This window comes from Sciurus carolinensis, chromosome 12, assembly GCF_902686445.1.
Source record: "Sciurus carolinensis chromosome 12, mSciCar1.2, whole genome shotgun sequence".
Taxonomy (NCBI): domain Eukaryota; kingdom Metazoa; phylum Chordata; class Mammalia; order Rodentia; family Sciuridae; genus Sciurus; species Sciurus carolinensis.
The window spans coordinates 111396999-111409542 of NC_062224.1; the positions used below are offsets into that span (position 1 = coordinate 111396999).

A 12544-nucleotide genomic window follows, 5' to 3' on the forward strand; every position below is an offset into this window, starting at 1 on the left:
GGGGTCAGAGGATACCCTTCCTGTACGTAATTAAAGTACTCCTGTGAATGTGGGCGTCTCATTAAATTTCTTACATAAACAGAATCTACATGTGAGAACACTTTCAAAGGTTGAATATGAAACTTTTCTAGAGACAGAGCAGCAGGTGGGAGCCAGCCAATCAGTCAAGTGGGACTGAAACTGATGTTCTAAAGCCTACTGAGCTCCTTGCAACCTTCTCCATTTGCTGCCCACTCAAACACAAACCCAAGTGAGGTGCTTCTCACTTGTGGGTTCCCCTACGCAAACCCCAAGCACACATCTGATGTTATATGAAAAGGCCTCTTACACAGATAACAAACTGGCTCAAACACATCTCCTTCATGGGAAAGTGTCATCTTCGACCAAGAGCATGGTCTTCCCTTGGGAACTACTAAATTATTTTCTCTCACTAAAAGGGAGGAAGCATGGACTTCTTAAGAAATCTGCTTCTGCGTCTGTTCATCAGATCAACTCCCCCAGGTCTCACCTCTTCCTTGGAATCCCAGTGTCTCCTGTTCCTGGGAATGGATGCTGATCTCTCTCATGTGAGCACTATCCTTGGAGTTTTGCTCTGTTCAACACCATTTTGACACTAAGCTGTAAGCTCCTGCTCACATCAAAGCTAAGGGACACTCCACAATAGCTGCAAGTCTCACCATTATAAGGGTTACTTCTCCACTCCTGCCATTACAAATTTTCTGCCCAGCTTTGAATTAATCTCCAAAGGAGGCTTTGTATTTAATTCACAGTGTTTTTTAAATTAAGGAATCAGAGACATTCCTAAACTCTAGGCCATAATACATTAGAGTGACACTACCCCATCAATCCAAATGTGATCCTCCTGATCAGGAACTAGCGACCCAGTCATCATAATGTGAGTGGCACGACCAGTCCACCCCCAGGACATCTCTCTTCCTACTTCCCACAAGTTGTGATTCCTTTTATCTAAACTATTCAGGAATATTAATTCCAATATGTCTCTCTCCAGTTAGCCCAGGAGATCCTAATGCAAATAGCATGCCTGGTCTGCCCTAGGATGGCAGATTTTCTAAGGTAGGCCTGAAAATTAAACTCCTAGACATTGTGATGATGTCATCTTCCTTCACGCTGACACAGGCTGGGGATGAACAGATGAATAAGAAAGACACTATCCCAGTCTCCAAGTAGCTTTGTATCTGGCAGGCAGATGAGCCAGCTTCTTAAGCCAGCATGGTGTTAGAAAGGTCTAGATTACAGCACAAGTAAGAACGATTCTTAGTAAACCATGACTGATAGAAAGAACCAAGAATCCCCAGCTGGGATCAGAGGCACTCTTTCTGATTCAGTGGGACAAAGACAAAGTGAGGTTGAAGGAAAGGGAAAAACAGATTTTTCATTTGGTTATTGGTTTTCCTTTCCAACATGATGTCAGAATTATTACTGTCATGAATAATTTGATGTCCTAAGGCAACTGTGCTATCTGTGTAGCTCCCTAACGAGTGACAAATCTAACCACAACACAAGAATTTCCATGAAAATCAAAACATGAGTTGAAATAATTGCATTGTGTCAGCATGCAAGTAAAGCACCCAGAACATTATGTCTAAGGTTGAAAACAACAAGGATAAATTTAATACTATAGAAAAGCTTCAAAGTAATTTAGTTCTCTCAATGATAGAGGGTATGTTATTACACAAGAAACTTAGGTTCTTCAGAAATACACCAAGGTCAACTACAGAACTAAGAAGAGAACCCCAGTGTTGTTATTTATACACATTATAAGCCTGGGGAATAAAAAAGGGTGAACTTGATCTTAAAACCATTCAGGCACCTTCCATTATTCCTCCCAACTTCTTAGGATGTAGTGCTCATGGGAAAGGCAAGTCTGGGAGAACGTGGCAGTGGATGCACTTGAGGAAACCTGCCTGGTTTTCGTAGTCATCTGAAGACGCCAGTGTTTTTTCTTGAACTAGTAGAATGTCATGGAAAAGGAGTTAGTAGCTAGGAGGAAAAGAGGTGGTACTGATCAAGATTGGAAAGACAAATCAGATTTCTGAAGCTAAAGAGATACCCCTGGGACATTGATCTTTGGAATACAACTTTGTCACTGTGTAGCCCACTTAGAGCTTATATGTTGCTGCTAAGTGATTCTCCCTGACCCATCTTTTAGGCCATATCACAACTTCCACAATTAAAATTTCTCTACTCCTTCACCACAAGTTTCTTCCATTTAATACAGAACATTTTATCTTCCACTGAAAGGTAAAGGTCAAGTCAAACCCAAATAGTTTCACAAAAACAATAACCACCACCTTGTTCCCCACAACCTCATTCTACCCCATAACCTCCTCAAAGGGAAAAAATGCAAGAAGGGATCTTGGTTTGAATAGAAGTTGATTAAACTTTTTTTTCTCAGTTTCAACACTATTTTTTCTAAACTCTTGGTTTCTAGTGACCTTTCAAATATAGATTAAATGCAGAAGTTGCAATAGTTGAAAAATCTAAATTTAAAAGCTACGTAATAATTTTGCCAATTCTTATTTATAGGCATCTCAAACAGAAAGTTTTGAAATTCCCTATCCCCTCCCAGCATTGCCATACCTTACCAGGAATACTGAATTGTTTGAAATGATGAGAGAACTCTGACTCATGGCCTAGAGATTTCTCATAGGAATTTTATGCTAAGCCTAGAAACCTAATAAGGTATGTTCTGGAAATGTGTTTAGCTACAGATATAGTCTTTTACTGTTTGACGTAGGCTGGACATACATGAGAAGTCCCTCAAATAATTTTTAAAAATACGTGTGTGCGTGCTCATATATAGTGTGCATGCACACAGAGACAGAGATTTCAGTGCCTGGATGTCCTTAAACACCCAACTTTATGGAGTAAACACTTTAAATTCCAAGTGGTTAAAGTGATACAAGTACCCAGACCACAAGCTTCAAACTGAGGGAATGCCTGACCCACAGAACGGAAAGGGGCGGTGTCTGCTTCCCTCCCTTGTCCATTGTCCACAACTAGCCGGCCTTCTGCCCTTGACGTGACATCCCTTCCTACACTGCCTTTCCCACACCGAGTACAACTCTTCTTTCACTCCTTAAAGCACCAGTAGTTTAAATTGCTGTGCAGCAGAATTCCGAAGGGAGTTGAGGAAGGACGATGACAAGGCTGAGAAGCTGTGGCAGCAGTCTGCTGAACTGCTGTGCCCTGACCACCTTGAGGGTTTCCGCAGGCTCTGCTGGACGCCCCTTCACATGTCTCATTTTCTAATTCTCCTCCCAAGCTGCCCGTCTATTCAGTTCTATCGCTTTTTCACACAGGCTAATTCACTTCTCTGTTTTCTACTCTTCCACTAGGCCACTCAGCAAAAGGAGCCACTGAGGTGATTTTCTAAGCAAACACTGTTTTCTTTAGATGGATTTAGGCTATACCATGGAAGGTGGAAGTGACGATGGTTGTTTTTTATTTTAAATATTCTTTTTCTTCTCACTACACACACAGGCAATGAAATGCTCTGGAAAAATATATATTCAACTATTGATGAGATTATATCCCTTTATCTCTGACACGTGGAATTTGGCAAAGTTGGGATGTTTTCATGTGTGTGTGTGTGCACTAAGATTGTTTTCAATGATCACATCTTACTTTGCTATTTTTAAAAAAACAGAGACAGAAATTGCGGAGGGGTGGGTAATTCTTGTTTTTTTCCCCCTCACATCCTCTTCCTCTGCAAGTTCTGCTTTAGAATACCACCTCCCCATCACTTCTCTCCTTCTGGGACATCGCCACCACTCTCATTTACGACCCACCATTTCTATCTTGGGCAACACACTAACCAGCTAACACGTTTCCATGTTTTCAGTTTTACAACTTGTTCTCCACACAGAGGAGTGACTTTAAAATCATGCTGTCTCTCCCCTGCTGAAAATTCTTTGGAATTTTAAAACAAAGCCCCTTCCTAACCCCATGCTTGCAAGACCTGCCCTCCTGTCACCCTCTCTTGCTCACAGGGCTCAATGCACTGCAGCACATGAAACTCAACCCTACTCAGAGCTTCACACTTATTCATCCCTCTTTGTGGGGCTGGTTTCTTCTTATTTGACATGTCTTGGCTTCAACAGAACCTCCTCAGAAGGCCTTACTGAGCAATAAGATGCAAATAACTTGCTCATTCATTTATCTGTACCTTCACTGGAATGGAGGCTTCACAAAGCAGACACCACATCCTTTTTGTTCTGGGTTGTATTCCCACAAGTTAATACAATATATGGCTAATAGCAGCATATGGGAGAATTTATGAATGAAGCAATCACCTTTTCTTTGGAAGCTATTGTGCTAGAAGCCTTGTACCTGGGTATAAAAATATGACATGCACTCTAGGATCTTACCTTCAACAGGAGGGATAAGAGGCAAATGAATGACAAAATGTTAGAACACTTCAGAAGAGGAAGATATGCTAGTTAAGAAAATCCAAGACCATAGATGAGTGTGTACTTGAGATGAACACTGAAGGATGTGGAAGATCTCATGGGATGGGAACTACAAACATTGCAGCTAGAATAAACAAAGATATGAACATATAAAGTACAAAGCACATATATGAACACATAAAGATAAGAACATATAAAGTACAAAGGTGAGGCATTGAGCAATTTTGCTAGAGTTTTGTGTAGAGTAACTTATGTGGGGAAAGGCAGAGTGAGGACAGGTTTTTGAACAAAGGTAGTATTGACATGATCAAAGGAAACTCGAGTAAGGGGGACGATATAATGGTGTACAAGACCAGTTGAGGTGTATTAGTTTGCTTGGATCAGCAAACAAAACATCACAGACTAGGTGGCTTCAACAACAGAGGGTTTTTTTCACAGTTCTGAAGTCTGCCAGTCCAGGATTAAGATGGCACCAAGGTAGGTTTCTCCTGAGGTCTGCCCTTGGCTTGCACTCAGTTCCTCTTGTTGCTGTATGTTCACGTGGTTCTCCCTGGGGCCTCTTTTCGTGCCTTCATTTCCTTCTTAATTTAGGGCCCACCCTAGCCGACTCATTTTAACTTAAAAACCTCTTTAACAGCACTCTCTAAGCGCAGTCTCATTCTGAGGTACTGGGGTAAGAGCTTCAACACATGAATTTTGAGAGGAAACAATATAGCCCATAACAGAAGATTAAGAAGAGTAAGTAAAGATTTTTGAACTTGAGTGTCAAAATATCTCAAATTCCCTTTCTTAATATCATTAGATCCCTTCCTTAACCCTGTTAGCCATTAACAGGGTTAATGGATCTTGGGTATATTCAAGTAGGAAAACAAATCTTATAATATTGATGTAAGGAAATTGAGAACACTAGTTTCTGACCAGTGAATGTTCTCCTTCCTCCTTACAATTAAGTTCTTATAAAAGTCAAGGTCAGATTAATAATAGTAAGCAACAAATATACTACATTAATACAAGATATTAAGAACAACAGGGATTGTGGATGTGGGGTACTATGTATATACTTCTGCTTAATTTTTCTGTAAATTTAAAATGGCTTTAAAAATGAAGTCTACTAATTTAAAAAAAAGTACTACATTAAAATATGTCTGTCTCTAAGGTCAATAGCTAATAATACAAGAATTGAGACTGTTAGCATGTACTTGATGGACATCTTGCTAAGCTTTAGCGAAGTTTAATTTTCCTTTGTCCTTTGAGGTCACATTTTACATTTGAAATAAACCTTAAAGCTATTTGTCATTTGAAAGTGATACTTGTGATGAATGTATCTTTTTCATATATAGTAAATCTAATAACCTTTTTGCTAACTCCAAGTTAGTGGAAATTTAACTCCAGTATTTCAAGCATTTTAAGAACAAAATCACATTGTTTCACAGTCATGAGAAAAAAGGGCTTTTTCTAAAGATGTTAAAAGAGAATGAAAAAAATTTTTGAGAAATTCCTTTTTTTTTAAATCTTCATCTCCTTTTATCCTTCTCCATAAAATCTCTTATTAAGGGTCAGAAATTGATTGTCTTTGTAGTACCAATACCCAAAGGAAAATGAGAAAATGACTCGTGATTTAGTGGTTGCATGGTTCCAACCAGAAATGTAGAAAATTTGAGTCAAATTCTTCATCATCCTTCCCCCAGACACACAGAAAGAAAATATCTGCACTGTCTATGCTAGAGTATTACTATTTCCTTGTTATGACTTTATGTGGTTTAATAAAAGGAGAGGGACAGTCATTGTGTCACAGTGTTTGTAAAAATGGGGAAGAGAGAAGAGGAAGCAACAGAACTCCTGGAAAGCTACACAGCAAGAGCAGAGTGAACCCAGCCGGGCATTGGGACATTGGGGAAATTCCTCCTGGCCTGGAAAGCAAAAATAGCTGACATGACATTAGATTTCAAATCCATGGCTTATAGTACATTCAAACTAAAAGTTTAAGTTAGAAACAGAAAAAAGTGCTGGTATAGGAATGAAATATTTGGGTTCAAACATTCTCTTTTTGACTGACTCACTCCTTAGGACAGTTCCTCACTAATGACAGTGATACTTGCTGAATCACAGTGGAGGGCTCAGCTGTATGTAGAGTGGTAAGAACAGAGAGATTACAACTCAACATACCAAGGAGAGGTAAAGCTTTGTGCTGTCATTGGAAATGGGACTCTCAATCCCTTCTACAGTTAAAATTCATTCCAGGAGGGCCAGTTCCTTTGGAACTTAGAAGCCAACTAGGCAAGACATCCAGAGCCCCACCCACAAAAAACATAATTCTCTACTTTGTTTCTGAGAACGAGAACAACTGGAAAACAACTGGCCCTTCTTAGACTTTCATCAATGCTCTTGACAAGCCCCTCCGTCCCCATAAGGGACCCAGCTCTGCCTCGCTCTTTCCCAGGTCTCAGTACCCAAGGCTTCTCCACTTGTCCTCCCATTTCAGGGCCCTGCTTCCACAAGGGTTCTCCACACTGCAGTAGAGACAACTGACTGGCATCCACTGGATGACGAGCTATTGCTAGGCATGGCCTGTGAATTCTTGTGTTCCTTTTGGAGTATGTTGGTAGGAAGTGATACATACCAAGAAATACAAATTGCTCAATAAATATTAAACAGCAAATTGGGATGAGGAAAAAGAAGAATGAAAAAGAGAGAAAAACCTAAACAGGAAGTTCTCAAAATAGAAAATCACTTAGGAAGTATCTCCAAATACATTTATTTGGACCCAGATCCAGTGAATAAAACTGGTAGGGCATGGAAGGAAGTCTATAATTTTGAAAACATTTAGTGATTTGAACCCCAATCCTGTCTAAAGTCACTGGTTAAATGTACACAGAATCTGTAACTAAGCTGGAGCATTTAAATTTGTGACTGTTTTCTTGTGTTCATTTTGTAATAATGGGCATGCAATACTCATATATAATGAAATAAGTGTTATTCAATCAATATTGAGCAATGAATTAAAATTAAAATGATTCCTATTCACTTTTTCTTGAATAATCTTTCTTTTCTGACATGTAGCAGCGCTTTAAAACTTCTTTTTTAGTTAGATAAATAAAGATTTGAAAATACATGATATTTTATAATAAGAAACCCTTAACCCAAACACATAGACACAAGAATTTTCAAGGTAGTTGTGTGGTTAACTTACACGTACCTCCTTTTTGTTTTAATTTTTATTGCTCTAATATTTCTGGCCTACAAAAGTGAAAAACAACCAACAAACATTTTCCTTAGTCTGATCTCCCATAATCACATATATGAAACATAGATGCAGGAATTAAAAGCTGAAGAGATTCAGCTGAATCTGCATTGAGCCCCTGGAAGTTTTCTCATCTGGCTCTTCCTTCTAAAGGCAAGGTGTCTCCAAAAATTAATCAATAGATTTTGTTAGTTGTGCACTTACAAATACACGTTTACTGCAAGTGAACTTTAAAAGAAAGCCATCACGTATATGAGAAGAGGATGGGTATAGGTCACATTGGCACATGAGCCATCTGCCCCTCCATAGATGTTTTTACACTGTATTAAACTCTGAAAATCCCAGAGGGCTTTGAGCCTCCCTTACAGTCTGATCCTAGTTAGAGGTGAGTTTACTGGCATCACCCAGTGAAAGGGGGGCAGATTTTGTGTGGGAGTGGAGATAATTAACAAGTGTGACAAGAGACTTGGGAGACTGAGTAGTCAGAGCTGTGGTTTAACTAACAATTTCAGTTTTGAGTTGTTGGCTAACTCCCCCAACCCAAGAACTAACAAAGTGGCATTTGGTAGAGAAGCGAGGCACTAGCTTTGCAGACCTCCCACCGAGAACCCTCAGATGACCCAAAAGCAGGAAGTGCACTGGTACAATGATTGGCACCTCGGAATCTCTGGACAGTTTCTTAAAGGCCACATTTCAGAGTTGGAGCTGGGTTTCCTCTAACATTTTCTAATTCTCAACCTAGATTTTCTTTTCCCCATATCTAAGGTAATCAGAAAAACAGATTAATCTATTTGACATCTGTCATTTATCTACTGGAGAACACAGAATTTTTAATTTACAAGTAGAAATAATCTACCTGTCAAACTTTTACTCATTTTCCAAGACCCTGTTCAGATTTCACCATAGTCTAAAACCACACTTAACCGCCTGTGGTAGTTAGGCACTCGTGCATTGTGCTGCCAATGAATTTTACAGATATCTTCATTTCAGAAAAACATGTTACACTGTAATTTATGTCATGTCTTCCTCCTTCAACCAAAACCCATATTTAATTCACATAATATCAATTTTCCTTGGTTGGTTCTGACTCAATAAACATCCTTGGAAAAAATAAAATAATGAAATAGAGAAAGGTTTGAGAGGATGGTGTGCATCTGTCACATCAGTGACTCAGGAGGCTGAGGTAGGAGGTCCACAAGTTTGAGGCCAGCTTCAACAACTTAGTAAGACCCCATCTCAAAATAAAAAAGAAAATGGAATAAGGATATAGCTCAGGGGTAAAGTGCTTCTGGATTCTATCCCCAGTGCCAAAAAGAGAAAAGAAAAAAAAAAGAGGAAAAAGGGAAGAAAAAGGAAATTACTTATTTCATATTCAGTTACTTCTAAAGGACAAGAATTCAGTTCATCCTGTGCACACAGAGTTATTGTAATGAACCAAAATACACTTTTATGTGACTCAGAGGAAACAATAGGCCAACTTTTCTACCAGTAAGGGCATATCTAGAAGTAGTTAATGTATTGGAAATGTCTGGGAATTCTACAGTTCCTCCACAGAAAAAAGACCAGGCTATCTGTCCACTGTAAAAGTCCTTAGGAATAGCCAATGATATGTGTCCCAGTCCTCTGAATGAACAGAAGTACAAGGCTCTACGGATGGCATCTGCTTAATAAATACTTAGCAAAACTACACAGAAATGTTTGAGGAAAGAGACACTTAGGCTGAAGTGAACTGTATTTCCTCTTGAGGGAAATAAAGTCTGTGTCAACTGCTCCAGAATGACTAAAGAGAACACTCGAGCTCAGCTTGCCAAGATAGAACTGATGACTCTGCTCTTTCTAGGAAGAAATAAATCCATGGAGAATAAACAGTTGGTTTTAGAATTATTGAATACTGAATAAAACTATTTTGAGAAGAAGACCAAAAAGGAATGATCTGTGAAAGTAACTTTACCACGAAAATGGACTTGTGCCAGCTCTTTGGAGACATAACTGGATATAATTTCAAAAACTTAGAAGTCAGGCTGCTGTGGACAATCAATTGATGCTTGACTTTAACCAACTTGGATCGGTTTTCTGGATTCCCATTTCCTTCTCTCTTTAAGAGGCCTACCCTACTAATCCCTGATTTACCTCAGGGTTACAATTTTTGACAGATGTGTGATTTCAATGATTTAAACTCTCAGAGTTGTCTAACATCAGTTCTTGATACCTAGACAATAGAAAAAGAATGTTTGTAGAATAAATGGAGTAAAATGAGACAGAAAAAATTTCCTGGCTTAATTTTTGGAGAGAAAAACAACTTATTCTTTCAGGAAGATGTTCTGATCAATGGAATTAGTAGTATTCATTCAGTGATACCCAATAACTTTTCAAAGTTCAGGCTAATGTGAGAGCTTTTTGTTGTTTCACTATTTTTAATGTCATGTATTTTAGGGAGGTTTCTCCTATGATGCATTTTGATATCTGACATTGTATTTCTTTACTTTCTATACTTCCCAATGAGATAAGGATGGTAGAAAGGAAGTAAAAAAGAAATGCTTCAACAGATGAGTCACTTCCAGACTCTGAAAAGAAGCCACTAAGCTGCCATAGGGTACTGGGGTAAAGGTATCACTGCTGCAGGTATAAGGATCCCAGGAAGGAACAGAGTTGGGTTATTAAAGAGACAGTTAACACTGTCATCAAAAAATTCTTCAATCGATTTCAAACCCAAGCAGGTGGCGCGGTGCCCCTCTGCCGTTGGGTGAGGCGCGGAGATGGATACTACAATGCTGAATTTGCGGAATCTGTTTGAGCAGCTTATGCACCAGGTGGAGATTCTCAGTGAAGGAAATGAACTCCAATTCATCCAACTGGCAAAGGACTTTGAGGATTTCCGGAAAAAATGGCAGAGAACAGACCATGAGCTGGGGAAATACAAGGATCTTTTGATAAAAGCAGAGACTGAGCGTAGTGCTCTGGATGTTAAGCTAAAGCATGCATGAAATCAAGTGGATGTAGAGATTAAACAGAGACAGCGAGCTAAGGCTGACTGTGAAAAACTGGAATGACAGATTCAGCTGATTTGAGAGATGCTCATGTGTGACACATCTGGCAGCATTCAACTAAGCAAGGAGCAAAGTCAGCTTTGGTTTTCTCCACAGAGGCCAACCATCCAGTGGCAATGCTGGGAACAAAAGACTGTCAACCATTGATGAAGCTGGTTCCATTTTATCAGATATCAGCTTTGACAAGATTGATGAATCACTGGATTGGGATTCTTCTATGGTGAAGAATTTCAAACTGAAGAAGAGGGGAAAAGGCGCTCCCATAGCTAACAGTTTGTTGATGGACCCCCAGTCCTATAAAGAAAACTCGTTCCATTGGCCCCACAGTAGACCAGGGGGATGAATCCATAGTTGCAAAGACTACAGTAATTGTTCCCAATGACAGTGAGCCCACTGAAGCTGTGTCCACTATTGAAACTGTGCCATATCTGACGAGGAGTAAAGGAAAACAGGTACTTTACAACCTTGGAACAGTGACTCCACCCTGAACAGTGGACCACTGGAGCCAAGAACTGAGAATAAGAGTTCAGGCACACCACAGAGTAATGGAGGGATGCGCTGCATGACTTTGTCTCTAAGACAGTTAGTAAACCTGAATCCTGTGTTCTGTGTGGGAAATGGATAAAATTTGTCAAGCTGTCTCTGAAGTGTCGAGACTGTCATGTGGTTTCTCATCCAGAATATGGGGGCCGCTATCCCCTTCCCTGCATTCCTACTCTGATAGGAACACCTGTCAAGATTGGAGAGGGAATGCTGGCTAATTTTGTGTCCCAAACTTCTCCAATGATCCCCTCCATTATTGTCCACTGTGTAAATGAAATTGAGCAGAGAGGTCTAACTGAGACAGGCTTGTATAGGAGCTCAGGCTGTGATCGGACAGTAAAAGAACTGAAAGAGAAATTCCTCAGAGTGAAAACCGTACCCCTTCTCAGAAAAGTGGATGATATCCATGCCATCTGTAGCCTTCTAAAAGACTTCCTTCAAAACCTCAAAGAACCCCTTCTAACCTTTAGGCTAAACAAAGCCTTATGGAAGCAGTAGAAATCACAGATGAAGACAACAGCTTAGCTTCCATGTACCAGGCTGTTGGTGAACTACCCTAGGCCAACAGGGACACATTAGCCTTCCTCATGATTCATTTGCAGAGAGTGGCTCAGAGTCCAAACACTAAAATGGATGTTGCCAATCTGGCTAAAGTCTTTGGTCGTACAATTGTTGCCCATGCTGTGCCCAATCCTGACCCAGTGACAATGCTACAGGACATCAAGCGTCAACCCAAGGTGGTAGAGCGCCTGCTTTCACTGCCCCTGGAATACTGGAGTCAGTTCATGATGGTAGAGCAAGAGAACACTGATCCCCTGCATGTTACTGAAAACTCAAATGCCTTTTCAACACCACAGACACCAGATATTAAAGTGAGCTTACTGGGGCCTGAGCACTAGCTTCTCAAGATTCCTTCATCCAGCTCCCTACCCCAGAGAGTCCGCTCTACCCTCACCAAGAACACTCCCAGGTTTGGGAGCAAAACAAGTCTGCCACCAACCTAGGATGACAAGGCAACTTTTTTGCTTCTCCAATGCTCAAGTGAAGTCACGTTTGCCTGTTATTTCCCAGCATTTACCAACTGCAGGTAAAGGCACACCTGTATTCTCTGCTCTGCAGCCTCCCGTACTCATTACTTCTTTTAGCATTCTCCAGGCTTTTAATCAAGTTTAATTGTGCATGAGGGTTTTATTAAAACTATATACATCTCCCTGTTCTCCTCCTCCAGTAACACTATGAGACCTGGTGCTGGTTGTTGGGAGTTTTGACAGTAGATCCTT

At 40.1% G+C, this 12544-nt stretch overlaps 1 pseudogene; it reads left to right on the top strand.

Annotated features, from left to right (window-relative positions):
- The first annotated feature begins 10430 nt into the window (after positions 1 to 10430).
- On the top strand, positions 10431 to 12309 carry LOC124962297 (rac GTPase-activating protein 1-like; annotated as a pseudogene).
- The last annotated feature ends 235 nt before the right edge of the window (positions 12310 to 12544 follow it).